Genomic DNA, 13,297 nt, shown 5'->3' on the forward strand with positions numbered 1-13,297 from the left:
GTGTCTCTCAGGAGAGATCTACATCTGGTTCCTGTCAGCCTGCACTTCTTTGCTTCATCCATCTTATCTAGTTTGGTGGCTGTATATGTATGGGCCACATGTGGGGCAGGCTCTGAATGGGTGTCCCTTCTGCCTCTGTTCTAAACTTTGCCTCCCTATTCCCTGCCAAGGGTATTCTTGTTCCCCTTTTAAAGAAGGAGTGAAGCATTTGCATTTTGGTCATCCTTCTTGAGTTTCATGTGTTCTGTACATCTAGGGTAATTCGAGCATTTGGGCTAATATCCACTTGTCAATGAGTGCATACCATGCATGTTTTTCTGTGATTGGGTTACCTCACTCACGATGATATTTTCCAGTTCCATCCATTTGCCTATGAATTTCATAAAGTCATTGTTTTTGATAGCTGAGTAGTATTGCATTGTATAGAAGTACCACATTTTCTGTATCCATTCCTCTGTTGAAGGGCATCTGGGTTCTTTCCAGCTTCTGGCTATTATAAATAAGGCTGCTATGAACATAGTGGAGCATGTGTCTTTGTTATATGTTGGGGCATCTTTTGAGTATATGCCCAAGAGAGGTATAGCTGGGTCCTCAGGTAGTTCAATGTCCAATTTTCTGAGGAACCTCCAGACTGATTTCCAGAATGGTTGTACCAGTCTGCAATCCCACCAACAATGGAGTGTGTTCCTCTTTCTCCACATCCTTGCCAGCATTTGCTGTCCCCTGAGTTTTTGATCTTAGTCATTCTCACTGGTGTGAGGTAAAATCTCAGGGTTGTTTTGATTCGCATTTCCCTTATGACTAAAGATAATTTACTCTTTTTCTACACCTTTTTATTTATTTACTTTGCTTTATAGCTCTGGCTAAAACTTCAAACATGATATTGGACAGGAATGGATAATGAACATTTTCTTTCTCCTTTGTGCTCAACTTCAGATTAAGTGCTTTCAGTGTTAAGAATAAGTTTGTCCTACACAGTATTAGACTTTTTAGATATGTTACTTCTATTCCTTGTTTCTTTAGGGCTTTAATGATGACCTTGGATTTTGGTGAAGATTCTTTATATCTGAGATGGTCCTGTGATTTCTGTCCTAAAGTCTATTTATGTGATGTTTACTTTTTATGAATATACTTATTTAAACATTTATGCAATATGTGTTGTCTTGTCAGAACATGTTGTTTAATTCAGTTTTCAAATATATTTGATAATTTTTACCATCTATTTTCCTCAGGAAAATTAGTTTTTACTTTCCTAACTTTCACTCCCTTCTCCCTTTCTCTGGGGTGTGTGTGTGTGTGTGTGTGTGTGTGTGTGTGTGTGTGTACATGTGTGTGTGTGCTTATATGGTTTTGATATCAGGATAATTTTGGTTTCAGAGAATGAGTTTGGTAGAATTCCTTCCCAGTCCCCTTACAGAATGACTGAGGAGTATTGCTGTTAGTTCATTCATCTTCAAATATGTTTGTCCAGACCCTTACTGAGTTGGTAGACTTTCTGCCTTGATTTCATTCATTGTTGTTAAGTTAGTTTTAGATTATTATATCCTATTGGTTTACTCTTTATAAGTCACATATCTATAAGTTATTAATTTCTTATGAAATTTTCTATTTATTGGAATATAGGTTTCTAAAGTATCCCTTAGTGATCTTTTAAAATTCATTAATATTGTTTTAATGGTACCATTTTCATCTTTAATGCTATTAATTTGGATCCTCCCCTTTCATTTGATTACTTTTGGCAAGGATATGTTGATTTATGTATCTTTTCAGAGACCCAGCTCTGTTACCCTGATTCTTTGTATGAAAGCTTTAGGATCCACTTCATTCATTACTCCTCTGAGCTTTATTAGTTCTTTTCGCTTACTAATTTTAGATTTACTTTTTACTTGTGTGTCTAAGACAAAGCAAATCATTGGTTTATTTGAGAGTTTTCTGAGTTTTTAACATAGGCACATAGTTGTAGACTTTTCTTTTTGAATAGCCTTTCATGTATTCTAAAGTTCCCCTTAGTTCATTCTCAGTTGATTATAAGAATTTTATATTTTTAATCCCTAATTGCTTCAACAATGCACTGATCCTCAGGAGGATATTGTTTTATTTCCACAGTTTTATATAGTTTCTATCATTTATTGTGTTATCAGACTAATGCTATTCCACTGTGGTCTAATAAGACACAGAATATAATTTTGATTCATTTGTATATATAAAGCTTTGACTTGTGGCCTGTAATGTTGTCTCTATTGGAGCAGACTGCTGGGCTGTTTAGTAGAGTGTGTGTTTCTTCAGTTGCTGGGTCGAATGAACTGTAGGTGTGTGTCAAGTCCACTTGCTCTGTGATACAGTTTAAAGTCCCACTGTTGTTGTTGATTGCTTGTTTGTTTTGTTTTACTCTGAATGACCTGTCCACTGGTGAGAATGGGCTATGGAAGTCAACCACAGTTTATTTTACCTTGCCTTATCTGTTCAACTTATGAAATTAGGTACTCCCAACCTTTGGTGCATGTGTGTGTTTATCATCTTTATCTTCTTGGAAGACCATACCTGTTATTGTGACCTTTTTATCTCTTTAAAATAATTTTGACTTGAAATCTGCTTTATTGGAAATAGGTATTAACAATAGGGCTTCATAAAAATATCTGTGTCACACTTCTATGTACTTGGTAGACAGCATTGCACCTTTGTTTTATGCTATGTGGGTCTTTGCCAATGAGTCTGCATTTTGCAAGTAATGAATGCCAGGGTTTGCAAAGTCGAAGCTTTTGCATTGCATTGGCAGCTGTTACTTAAATTCTAGTTGTAAGCACTCACTGGCTTCAAACTTACAACCTGAGCGAATAACTGGAGAGGCTTTGAACTAGATCCCCTTTATCCAACGGAGATGGGCTCTAAGCTCCATGCTCCCATAGCATTTCTTGAAGTTGTAGAATGCTCAAAGGCTTATATATACTGGTTTTCATATGCATGCATATTTTGAATTTCAGTTAAGCATAGAAAGAAATTAACAATAACTAGCAACTAATGATAATGTAGGGCAACTATAATAGAAAGCTATGATAAAATGTATGAGCTCAAGAACTGTTTGTTTCTGGATTTTGCCTCATAACACTTAGACCATATTGATATTTCAGGTCTCTGAAATCATGAAAAATGACCTATGGGTGGCAGGGAAAACTACATTTCTATTTTTTCCTCAGCTCTGTTGCACAGGATTTTAGAGATCAAATTCTGGGTTTCTCAAAACATAAACTCTATAATGGTGACCCATTTTTTAAAAAAAAAATCTCTTATTAAAGAACATATTACTGACTCTGTTGGTCAGGTGGGGAAAGTCCTGAACTATGCTGAAGCACCCTTGTCCTTCATCAAATATGGAAATGCAATGGAACAAGGTCCAGTGGAATCCATTCACCATGTACTCAGAGACAGTGGAGCTTATCAGGTAAGCTCTGCTTCCAGCAGTGGGGTGTGTGGGGGAAGCAGAAAGGCAGCATACATATGGAAATACTAAGAAAAGACTGTCAGCCTGCACTTTAGCCACTGGAAGCCAGTGTTCCTTCCCCAAAATAAGAATGGGGAAGGGCTTACAATTTTCATGAAACTTGCCTCCCTGTATCCTATGTGAGACAGAGCACCCCCTGCGTAAAGCCTCCCTGACTGTCCAAGTAAGAGTTATGTCAGAGTGCCAGCACATGTTCCCGTGCCCTTCAGCTAGAAAGCAATAGGCATTAAAGTCATTTCATCTCTAAGCTGCTTGAAAATAAAAGGTCAATACGGATAAAAGTGAAGATGTAAGTCTGTGGTAGACCAGATGCCTGTCTGCATAAGCCACTGGCTTCAGTCCTCATCACTCAAATGAATAAATGTATTTGTTCATTCTCCTGTTCAAAGTGGTAAGAGGAATTAACAGTAGCAACCTCATTCTGAAATGTGTAGTAGACCTAAGTAGGCATTTCTGGGAAGAAAACATAAAAATGGACAATCAGTGCATCACTAAGCAATGGAGAATGAAAACCACAGGCAGACATAGTATGTAGTTTGTACTTATTAAATATTTGGGGCTAGGCTAAGTAACCAAGCCACAGGGCCTACAGTGAACCTCAATGTTGTGTCCTACTTAAAGACATCTGGGTTGTAAAATGAACAAATAAATCATAGCTACAACAAAGGCCATCAGACATACACAGGATGCAGCTGTACCACATGCTGCAGCCCCTTGCCCAGACAGAGAGCACAGTTCAGAGTAAGTGCCATCCCGAGAAAATGGAGAAGGGAGGTTTTCTCACCTGCAGGATGACCACAGTTAATGATAAGGTCTGTATCTTTGTGTGTGCTGTCATTAGATCCCCAGAATGAGAGAGAAAGAGAATGGGCAGAAAGAATATTTAAAGACACAACAGCTAGAAATCACTAGTCAAAAGACAGGTTCAGAAAGCTAACAACAACAAAAATGAAAAACAAAAAAAATGTACAATAAAAAAAATAGTAATCCATTCTAAGACACATCATAGCCACATATAACAGCAAAAACAAGAATCCTGAGAGCAACCAGAAAGAAAAGGCATGTGGTCCGTATTGAGACCACTTCCAAGGACAGAAGCAGTCTCCTCTCATCTGGGGCAGAGGGACTGTGCTGGTTTTCAAGTACAAAACGAAACCATCCAGTGTTAGAGCTGGAGTCGGGCTAAGGAAAACAGAAGCATTTGTCCACAAGTAAAGAGGGAGAAAACATCCCTTGTTTCCCTCTCGGGTTCTCAGAACATAAGGGAAGGTTGAAAGGGAGAATCAACAAAACATTTTACTTGAAAGATGCCATAATCCAACCTAATCATTTATAAACTAATGAAAACCATCAGCTGGGCTGTATCTCTTTGTGGGAGAGTTGAGACGATTAACATAGGGCTATTAACAAGTCATATTTCCTTATGCCTGTAAGGGTGTTCTCAAGATTCTTAGCATCATAATTCTATTAAGCATCATAATTCTATTAATCCAGGAAGGTGGAAGGCAGCCTTTGTGGTTAGGAAACAGTATTCCATTACTAACTTTTGTACTTCCTTGCCAGAGTGACTTGGCTGTAGAGTTTCGCTCTAAATTTGCTTATCCTTTATGAAGGTCCCTTTCTCAGGTACCATGGCATAGCCAGCACCATGATGATCCCGTCCTCATCTTCCACATAGCTTGCATCTCTCTAAAACTTTGTCTCTGTTCTGCTTGCTTTGGGAGAGTTTTCTTTTTACTTGGTCCTACTTATTATTTTTTATTTGCTTTTGGTTTTGGTTAAGTTCTCAGCAAAATCATCCCTAGCCTTCATTTTTGCTGTGTGCCAATGCTTGCAATATTTTAGCCATTCATGGATCCTGGGTGAAAGTTTAGACAATGATTGGAATAAAAACGTCATAACCAGTATGCATGTATTAGTGTAAAATCTAAGCAACTTCATCAAAATCATAAACACAACATCCCCACAACAGACAAGGATTTATATACTGGATTTCCAGGTATGCAACAGTCAGTCCAAAGAGTTTAGTTCCTATATGCTAGCATTCATTGGCTAGGTACAAAGGACTTATTCATCCACAGAGAAAACATGGCTTGACAGTGAGAAAGACGGTCTTCTAGGTTATCTCCAGAAAGTATTTTTTATCAAGTTTTTCATATGAAGAAACTCAATAGAGAATAAATGAATTGCTAGTATCTAGCTAGAGGTAGTTAGTCAATAAGTGTCTTTGTCCAATGTCCTGCCTCTCTTTCTGTGTCCTGTCTGCCATGGTGTGAAAACCTTGCGTTTATTACATGCTCCTACATCATGACGTTCTGGACCTCTGTAGACAGAGAAACATAAATCAAGTGACCACAGAATAAATCCTCTGAAATGTGAGCTAAGATAAATTCTTCCTCCATTTGGTTTCTGTCTGTTATTTTGTCACAGTGACACAGAGGTAACCAATATGGTACTCTTGATGGTGTCACCCATTTACTTGAAAAAATCTTGCCTGTTTACAAATCTAGATAATTCACATGAGTGCATCATATGCACCCCAAGGAGAACAATGTTTACTTTTCATCATCCCTAGCATCTATTTTTTGCTGTGTGCCAATGCTTGTAATATTTTATCCATTCATGGATCCAGGGTAAAAGTTCAGACAATGATTGAAATTCTTGTTTGGGAGGATACTAAGATGACTAAGAAAGTGTTTAGTCCAAAAATTACATTGCTACCTTTTTCTCTTAAATTATAAGGAATCCAGAGTTTTGCTGCATCTTTACCCAGAACTTACACTGTTGCTTTAATGAATATCCCAGAGTAAATAACTTGCAGAAGAAACCTGTGTGATTTTCCAAATATGAAATAATTTTCATAATCATCTTTTTCCCATAACTTCTGAAGAGGTCAGTCATCATTACCATGAGCTGTACCTTAGCTGTTAATATGAGACAGAAATGTGAAGAAATAAAATTTAATGTAGACTTTCTGTGAGAAAATTTCAGGAGCTTGAGTATTTTGTATATATTATATATTTATGTAAAAGCACACACACACACACACACACACACACACACACACACACAAAATGGTTAATGATAACTGTCACCCAAAGGTTCTATCCAAGATTAAGCAATCTTGAATAATTATTATTGATTTCTTATTTTTTCTTTTACTTTAAATCCTTTGTTCAGTGGGTAATACTTTTTTCTCTAGAAGAAGCCAGGATCCTTAGTAATTAGTCAGTCAGCAGCTGATATTCTAATAACCTTGGTCTGTAGGCTTATAAAGTCAGTTGGAAGGCTCCTGAAAGGGATTTTCCATTCTAAAGCCCATGCACATTTATTTTTATTGTTACTTTAAAGTTTCACATGTTTGAAGTCTAGCCAGTCAATTCTGCTTCTTAGGTGTCTTTCATAAGTGAAACGAATGTGTAGGAACATTTCTGAGATAGCATAACATTATTTGGGTTTTACTTTAATGGTTGCTATATCATGCTGTTTTTTTTTAATGACACAATTTATTTGAAGTTTCTGCTAATAAACAAATTTTATACAGATAAATGTAGGTCGAGAGTCTTTGATCATCCCAGTCTTCCTTTTTATCTCTGTGTTGATTTTCTTTTCTTATTATTTCATGAATTGCTGTTCCCAAGGGCAAGATGGAAAGCTGTATATGTTTGAGTTGATTTCTCGTGCTCAGTGATTAAACTCTACTTATATAGAGATCTTCAACCCATTTCCAAGTTGAAATTTTCAGTCACAAAACAGCTGTGTATGCCAAAGAAGTTTTATATGGTAAAAATTCTCAAAAGCTAAAGAAGATAGGATTCTTCAATAATGATTCTACTAGTTTCTTTAGTAAATTTCCTAAGTTGTACACTAATGTCTTCAGGTAAAACCTAATACACCACTGAAGCATTAATGTTTTGTGCTTTTGGGGAGGTGTCCTTTTAAATCTTGAATTCCTTCTGGAAAAGACAAAGAAGGGAGGATTTGAAACGTTTTCATAATTAAGACTTAGATATTGCATATAATTAGATAGGATTAAAGAAAAAACAATTATTGTGTTTTAGCTGTATTATTTATATCTTCCATGTTTCAGGATAAAAATTATATTCAGGATCTATAACTATTGCACTACCGATATTTATTGTAATCCATATGTTTCTATTAATATTTTCAAAGATTTGCAATCATGACCTTATAAAAGAGTATCTTTTGAAAGCATCTGACTTCACAATGAAAATGCATAATCAAGTATTTGAATGGGAAGATTTCTGAAGTTTGTCTGACACTGAAAATCTACCCTAGATGTCACACATGTATCCAATTCATTCTCACTTCCTCTATTCTCTTACACATTGTCTCAAAATAAACATGAACCAACTTCCTCTGTCTTAACACCAGCAGGACAACTAATCCCAAGATACGTTTTGTGACATCTACCCAATTCACCTGGTTTCCAGGGAAACTAAAGACATCATGAACCTTAACAGAAGTGTGAGGAAGCCTGTCGCTACTTTTGAGATTGCTTTGCAAACAATTATCTAAACCATAAATATGCACTGGCAATAGTCATCTTAGCAGTTGAGTGGTGTAAAAGTGAGAAGGTCATATGGATGAGGTCATGTCTGTTTTGTAAACCACTGCAGAAGTGCTCCGGATACAAGCAGCCAGGCAGAAAATAACTGCTTATTAAGTGAATGATTGGAATATCCATCTGTAAGAGGAGATTTAAACAAATGAGAATATACTCTGCGATCAGAAATTGATTTCTCAGAAAATGGATTCTTTAGCGTGATGACGGAATATGAACTGATTCTTTGTTTTAAGAAGGGCAATATGTCTTCATGTATCAAAAATTTATGAGTGCATTTGTAGTATAGTGGTGAGCAAAGTCACTGAAAATTTTCTTTAAATGGATACACCTATTGCCATAACAGTTTTATTTCTGTGAGTTTATCCTAGTAAAACAATTGCAAGACAAGTAATTATTTAGTTACATAAGCCTATATGACAGGGTTTTCAAATCAGCCAAAATTTGGGGATCTGAGATCTTTCTTTTCTGAGTTTTCAGCCATGCATGTACTCTGTTAATTATGAATGATTAAAATTTAAAGACACATAAAAAGAAAAGCAGGTTTGTAACAACATAATTTAACTGAAAAACTCTGATTATCAATACAGTGAAGTGTCTGTTATTATTGTTTCTGAACAATTTTTGCAACTGGCTCTAGCTATGTACTCAGACTCACTCGGAACTTCCCATCCTTATACTTCTGCTTCCTAAGTGTTATGATCACAGCTATGCTTTTGATCACTTTTGGGGCAATTATTTATGAGTGTTAAAATACTTAAATAACCCCATTGAAAGCTTTCAGAAGGGTTTTTGGAAAACTGTTCAGTTTAGTCTTTCTTTTCAGCGCCATACTACTACCCTTTTCTGTTTATTTGTTTGTTACTTTGCTTGTTGTTATTCTCAACAAATTATTTTTATCTAGTAACCTTACCAATAATCAATAGTAAAATAGTGAACCCTTCAGCTACTACTGTTGGATTGATCACTGCTCCCTTCATCACACTCTGTGTCTTGCCACTTGTGGTAACATGCATATTTAATAATTATGAAATTATAACTTATGCTACTACAATCGCCTTATATCTCAAATGGTTTAGATCATTGGTATCCTAGAATTTAATGTAATTCATTTACATGAGCCATATGCATGGACTGTGCCTTACATATCCTACGTGGCTCCAAGGATTGACCTGTAATGGTTGTTGAGGGAATGGAGAAAGGACAAACACAGAAATCTGGAATTTGGTGGGCTGGCTTCCTATATGGAGAAGCCACAGGGTTCTGGAAGTTCATGTTTATTACATATACAGTTGAACTGGGAGGCTGGGTTAGTGTTTACAGCTGAAGAAGAAGGTGGTGTTATATACAGATAAACAAAGAGGCAGATTTAGCTAACCCTGGTAGAAGCAGTCTCTCTGAGGGAACAGCATTGGACTGTAAACAACTCGGGGCTGAGGAGAAGCCTGCAGTGGACAATGCTTGTATACACTGTCAACACTCTCACTGATCTGAGGAAGACTCTCTCACCCCTCTGAGCTTCACCCAGAGAAGGCTTTGCCACCTCCATGGGGCTAAGGTTGGTCCTTGATATGACAATGCTCATGTCAACAATGTCCGTTTACTCGGGACTTTATCCATTCCCTATAGGATTATTTTCAAAACCACTCTATCTGTGGTTTTTGGTTAGCATTTTTAATTCATTTATAATGGATGTAACTATTGAAATAGTGGCATTTATGCCTGCCATGTTCCTATATGTTTTGTATGTCATGCTGATGTCTTTTTTCTTCCCCTCCATCTCCTCCTCTAATTAGGTACATGCCATCCAGTTCACAGTTGTTGGTTATGTTTTAAACTGTACGTGTTTAATGCTTTGTTCATTTTACAACATAATAGGTTTCATTATTCCATTTTCACTCATATGTGCCATGCTTTCATCATTCCTCGCCCCCATACGCTCTCCTGCCCCACTTCTTTGTTCTGTATCATCAAGTTTCATCATACTCAGTACAAAGTATTTGGATCAAATTTACCCCCACACTCTCCTCTTCAACTTTCTGGTAGCTCCCACCACTTTTTTTCCTGCCAACTTCATGTTGTTTTTCTCTTTCATCCACTGGATCCATTTGGTGCTGCCAAGATCTGCATGGGTGTAGGGCAATCCATTGGAACATGGGCAGTCTAGCAGGGGTCCATTTGGTGAAGAAAACTGGTTCTCCCTTTGCCAGGAGATAAACACTCCTGAACTAGGGTGGGGCTTTTTGATCTCTTCCTTTATCCATATTGGAGTTTTGCCTGACTTACTCTTGAGCACACTGTCACAACTGCTGTGGGTATGTATGTATACTGTCCCTTCATCTTGAGAAAAAAATATCTGTGATGCGGCAGTTGTCCACAATGTCTTGGTTTTACTATTTTCCCACCCACTCTTCAGTGATGAATCCCACCCAATCTTTGGGGTAAGAGATAGAACATAATTATCGCGTTTAGCATGGAGTTTTCCACACTTACTCTCTGCTATGGGACCAGTTAATTGTAAATCTCGATTCATTGCCATCTGCTTGGAACTCTGGATCTCCACAGACACGTCAGAGCTTTCAAAACCCTGTGGGATCATTTCGATCCTCAGAATTGTCGCGTCAGCCGGCCTAATGCTAATGATCACAAATAGTCGTTTGCTTTTGACAAACTTGAAAATTGGGTCTGTCCGATGAGCATAATTCCATCCAAGTCATGATAAAGGGCAGCGAAACTCTATGTAGAGTGGACCTGGTCTTCCCCTGGCTTCACAGTGACAGTGCTCTGGGGCATCAAACTATGTGATATGCTCCATATAAGTCAGTAATTTTCAGTGACTCCAAGGCTTCCAGCCACCATAGTTGCTAGGCTATGCAGTAGTAAACGGGTGTGAGTAGTTTCCTACCATTGGTCTCCCTTTCACTATGAAAATGGTAGATTTCCTTAAACATTTCCTGCCTCGTTCTATAACTTTGGAAATTTCCAGTGTCTTGACATAGATAATTTAGATAATTTTGCTAGTATTTTCATTGTTTTTAGTCGAGAAGATTTAGCAACATCTGTTTGCTATTAGGAAAGTTTCTTTCAAACGATTAGGGTTTTTTTTTAATTTTTTTAAAATTTTGTTTGACTTTGCTTTGTTTTTTTTGTTTTTTTTTGTTTTCACTTTTCTTGGAAGTGAATGTTTACAAAACTAATCTTAATTTTTATCATCCTATGTTTATATCACATGCCTTCCCTAGTCAAAATGGATATGCCAAAAATTTCTAATGTAGTAAATTATTTTTGTTTTCATTTACTTAGCAGTCTTTGAACCTCCACAGTATATATGATACTTAACTTTTTGTGGAGTAGACAAAAAACTTTAGCTGCCTCAAGCTCAGGAACCTTATAATTCAACACACTACAGCCTTACAGATGAACACAATACAGACACAAAATGATAGATATAGGTAAAGATTTAAAAGAGTAAGCAATAGTCCATGTGCAGACATTATAGGATGTTTTGTGACATTGTTGCAGAAAAGTTAATGTACTCATGGATAATTATATCACTCCAGTATAATTTTCAAATGGGCATTTATTTACATATCACCTAGTACCAAATGTGTGAATACAAGGTGCTTTGAGCATTGACTCAGATTACAAGGAAGACCTGTTGAAGTAGGTCTTCATTGCTATTAAAATCTTATCTAAGTGACATTCTACTCAATCCAGGAATGTCATCCATCATTATCATAAGCGATCACTTTTTTTAAATTAACAAAATCATCTCATATTTACTGGTTCCAATTATTATAAACCATTGGGTGCCACTATCAGACCTTCTGTCAAGAAATGTATACCATGTAGTTGGAGAAAATTAAAGACGGGGCTAGGGATATGACCTAGTGGGTAAAAGTATTTGAAGAACGATTTATGCACTCATTCTAGGATCCCTGTGGAAGCTGGATGCAGTAATTAAGTGTTTATAATTCCAGAGACCTGTCTCCCAAAGGGACAGAGGGTAGAGACAAAGAGCTGATGGATGCTTCTAGGCCAGAAGTGGGGAAGAGTTGGGCAAGTCGGAAAGGCAGGGAGAAACACTAGGATGTTTGCTCTGGCTTTCACACCAGCACCATGCAGGCATCTGACTGTACACAAGAACATGCACCCACATCCATGTGCTCACCTATATTATACACCATGTGTACAGACACATGGAAACTAAAGGTCGAGGATCATACACTAGCGAATAAATACTGCAGATTTTTCGCGATAAGAAAGCGTTAACTTTTATTTCATCTGTGAACAAGATGATCGTGCCCATATTTGGTGCACGAGAAGATGTTGAATGAACAAATGGGGCCTCTGTGGAAGCCCAAGGAGAACTAACATCTTCCAAATAAATGTCTAGGCAAAAATAAACAATCAAGGAGCAGATCTGTTTAAGTCCACTGCAGGCTCTAAAAATAGTTCTACATGAAAATAGAGTCAAGTGTTTTTCAAACCACCTTGGCCATAAGGAGTGCTAGTGCAGTGAGGTGTAAGCCCTAGGAATTCAAAGAGTTGGATAAAGCGACTCAATGTCTGTTATAAACACAGGTTGCTAAAGGGAGAGGCATTAGTAATAATGACATGCACAGTGGGAACCCCTGCACACGGTACCATAAATCTGACCAACTAATGTCAGCCAGACACAAAACAGAAGCAGAAACAAAGGACTTAAAAAAAAAATACTTGCTGAAAAAGGGTCAGTGGGGAACTGTGAATACTTCGAAGGAATAGTAATCGTCAGGGCCAGACAGTCTTTCTACGTGACCAGGACATTGCACTTTGAAAGTACTCAAATAAAAATGAAATAGTAGATGTTAAAATGCATTTCGGGTGTTTACTGGAAGGTGGTTGATGTTAATCCTTTTAAATCTCTGTTCAGTATTAAAGCTTAGAGAAACCCTTCATGTGGCGGCAAGGAGTCATTTTTCAAAGGGGGTGTAATGGAAGGATAATCCTAATATTTGTTGCTTGATTTTGAGTCTCCATTCAGCCCACGTGAAATTGGGACTTACTTCAGCAGGTTGATTATGAAACATTAATTCTCAAATTTTAGCCTAGGCATACATAAACACAATTCCTAATTACCCATCACGTGGGGTCGGAGAGCAGGAATGTGAAGGATGGCTCAACTCCAATTATAATGTTGCCATTTCCTTGTAGATCTGGTGCTTTCTGGG

The 13,297-nt window shown here is 37.3% G+C and overlaps 1 long non-coding RNA gene across 6 annotated transcripts in view; it reads right to left on the reverse strand.

The window, feature by feature from the left end:
- Csl1 (citrate synthase like 1) overlaps positions 1-13,297 on the reverse strand; it is a 120,380-nt gene that overhangs the window by 59,296 nt on the left and 47,787 nt on the right. The window contains exon 4 of one of the 6 annotated variants that reach the window (XR_010053261.1): positions 811-7,455. The exons of the other annotated variants lie outside the window; for them this stretch is intronic. This is a non-coding gene — a long non-coding RNA (citrate synthase like 1). Of the gene's footprint in view, positions 1-810; positions 7,456-13,297 lie in introns of those variants that run through there. 6 annotated transcript variants of the gene reach the window in all.

Source organism: Rattus norvegicus, chromosome 7 (genome assembly GCF_036323735.1).
Source record: "Rattus norvegicus strain BN/NHsdMcwi chromosome 7, GRCr8, whole genome shotgun sequence".
Classification (NCBI taxonomy): domain Eukaryota; kingdom Metazoa; phylum Chordata; class Mammalia; order Rodentia; family Muridae; genus Rattus; species Rattus norvegicus.